This window comes from Athene cunicularia (assembly GCF_003259725.1).
Source record: "Athene cunicularia isolate RWA chromosome 17 unlocalized genomic scaffold, athCun1 chr17_part1, whole genome shotgun sequence".
Taxonomy (NCBI): domain Eukaryota; kingdom Metazoa; phylum Chordata; class Aves; order Strigiformes; family Strigidae; genus Athene; species Athene cunicularia.
In genome coordinates, this window is record NW_020799122.1 from 12,492,709 (window position 1) to 12,495,603 (window position 2,895).

At 42.9% G+C, this 2,895-nt stretch overlaps 1 non-coding gene across 1 annotated transcript; it reads left to right on the plus strand.

Annotated features, from left to right (window-relative positions):
• Window positions 1-1,034: 1,034 nt before the first annotated feature.
• Window positions 1,035-1,107, plus strand: TRNAK-CUU. The gene has a single exon. It is a non-coding gene; the product is annotated as a tRNA-Lys (tRNA).
• Window positions 1,108-2,895: the final 1,788 nt, after the last annotated feature.

Genomic DNA, 2,895 nt, shown 5'->3' on the forward strand with positions numbered 1-2,895 from the left:
AGCTAAGCTGCAACATTAGCCTGTTGTATTCCTCTGTTGGTTAATACAATCATGGCGGCTACAGGCGCTCCTTGGGGGAGGGTAGCTAGCAATCGCTTGGTAGTTGGGTTGGCATTCTCAAAGGCCATTATTTTAAACATGTTCTTTTTCATTTCTACAGTCAAATCAGGTTGCTGTTCCAGGGAGTCATAAAGGCGGTCTACAAATTTGGAAAAAGGCTCATTAAGACCTTGTTTTACTGTTACAAATTCATCTTGCCTTTTCCCTTCTATATCAGGTACAGATAGCAGGGCTTAAGAAGCTAGTGACTGTGATAGTTGTAACACTGCATCAGAAAGATTTACTTGCACATCTACTGCTGCAAAGGGTCCTGTACTTAACAACATTTGTGTCTGAATGAGATGAAGTGGATCGCCTTGTGGTCGCAGCCATATTTGCTCATTATTAGCCAATTTAAGCCATGCACTGTCAAACAGCATCTTTTGAGATGGAGTTAATACAACTGCTGCTATTTGATCAATATCTTTTGGAATTAACAGTGCTGATGAAAAAAGAAATTAATGATTTGCTTTGTTAATTGATGGTGAAGGCCATTTTGCATTACTAAAGCTCTAGCCTTTTCAAGCAATTTCCAATCTAAAGGATCCCACTCATTAGTACCAGAAGTACTATTAATAGAGACAGGAAATGCTTGTACACTTTCAGTAATAAAAGACCCTTCCACAATAGCAACTCTGATAATTCCCTTCCATCGGTGTGTGGCCACAGAGGCACTCCATATCTGTGAAGAGAAAAGGTGTGAAGTTGCAGTGTGAGATGGTGAAGGTACAGCCACTGCCTGTGACAATGACAGGAACGGATTGGTAGCAAGTACTGGAACTGAATACTCAAAGGGGGCGGGCAGGAGCAGATGGTTGCTGTTGTGCACCCAATGAAAGGGTATATGATTTGTGGCCCATCTTCTCTTCCTGTGTTACAGTCAACTTTTCAAGCTTGTCTACAAGCTGCTGGAGTAAGATTCCTGCATTTGAAATGCCCGGCTAGCTCAGTCGGTAGAGCATGGGACTCTTAATCCCAGGGCCGTGGGTTCGTGCCCCACATTGGGCACCACTTGTGGAAGAGCTGAGCACGCACACAACCAATGTGATCAAGCAATGCCTGTTTATTACAACTAAGAAAGCCCTTTTATAATGTTCTCCCACACACGTGAGTAACATGCAGGACAAGTCCTCAAGATTGGACAGTGAATTTAGCCCACGCTTTAAACCTTCTTATGATTGCCTTGCCAGGCTTCCTGCCTTGTGTAAATTCCTCTTCCGTCCCAACCCCTTCCGGGGGTTGTTTGTCTCGTCGAGTTTCTCCCCCCTCATTCAGGGTTCCGTCCTTATCGCATTCTTGCTCGGCTGAGGCTCTTATCAGTCTTGTTCTCAGGCAGGATTGCTTACATGTCCATTCTCTCACAGAAATTCCTCTAGAATCCCAACAGTCCAGATATTCCAGTACCAGATCTCATAGTATATTCACTGGATCACATTGGCCACAATTACATATGATATATAAATCCTAAACATCTAAGTGACAGAGATTGCCTGCTGGAACTAATTATTTATTTTCTACTGCTGTGTTATCAATTTGAAATAAGCAAGGAAAACCTGGCCCTAAGTGTATTAAACTTAGAAGAAAAGATAAAATGTTTACAGAATGAACCCAGAACTATATACTAGCTGGTAAATTCCCTCACTGTGTGGTATTTGCTAAAAACATATTGGTAAGGTGTGTATGAAATCAGTTTGTGTACACTAATAAGCTTTCACCTTCCAGGAGCTGGGAATAATTAATATTTTAACACCTACCTTATTTTTAAGTCATTCATATCTAGCATAATGCTGTCGTGATGTAGATACGGATTATATAAAATTACTTTAAAAACGAACCACTAATTTTCATTGAGTTCATTCAAAAGCCATCTCATTTACTGTACTTCATTCGAGTTTTACATCTGTATGGATCCTGACTGCAGACCATGGCACCCTGTGGAGTTAGATCATGATCCACACAACAGTTCACCTGCACAGGCCCAGGCTGAGGCTGTGCTGGAAGCACAGCATGGCCTTCAGACCTGGGCTGTGCTGCACAACTCCTTTGGCCACGGGGCAAATGCAACCAACAGGCTGTAAGAGAGGAGCCTGTAGGCAGCTCCACCTCCACACCAACAACTATGCCACTTGCAAGACCTTGCCTTTACCTGGAAGTGCAGCAAGGTCTTCTGAGAACATTGTTCCTTTTTGACTGTAGAAACGATAAAGAACTGTTTCCTTGTTTCCCTAGAAAATCCTTTAATAGCTTGAATGACCAAAAGGGAGAATCTCTTCTACAGATGGTGTCTGCCCAGCACACTGTACATGGGCTGGAGGTGTGTTGTGGTAAGGCATTAGCTGTCTTTTTCTACCTGCCAATCCACAGAAATGTGGCTCTCAGATCACAGCTAACCCTTGCAGGAGGTTAAAACTTTAGCGGGAACAAAAACACAGACACCAATATGATGGTTGCTACTTGTTCAACTTACTAGCTGCGCAATTGCCTTATATATGCTTCTTAAAGGGATCCACCTTAGGCATGGCTGTGTTTTGGTAACATTCTTCTTTGGCATGTTTGATTGGTTCTCTCTTCTTCCCGGACATCACGAGGTCTTCCGAGTGCCTCTCCCTACTCTTCCCCCTCCCCATGCTATATAGCTATATTTGTAATAATTGAACTGCTTGTTGTTCTATTTCTTCATATGTAGGGTTTTTTACTCCGTTCCCTTTTTCCTTTGCTTTCTCTTTGTTCTTTTCCCGTATTCACCACAGCTGCTGCATGCTTCTCTGTACTGCTTGCCCATACGTTGGGTCTGGG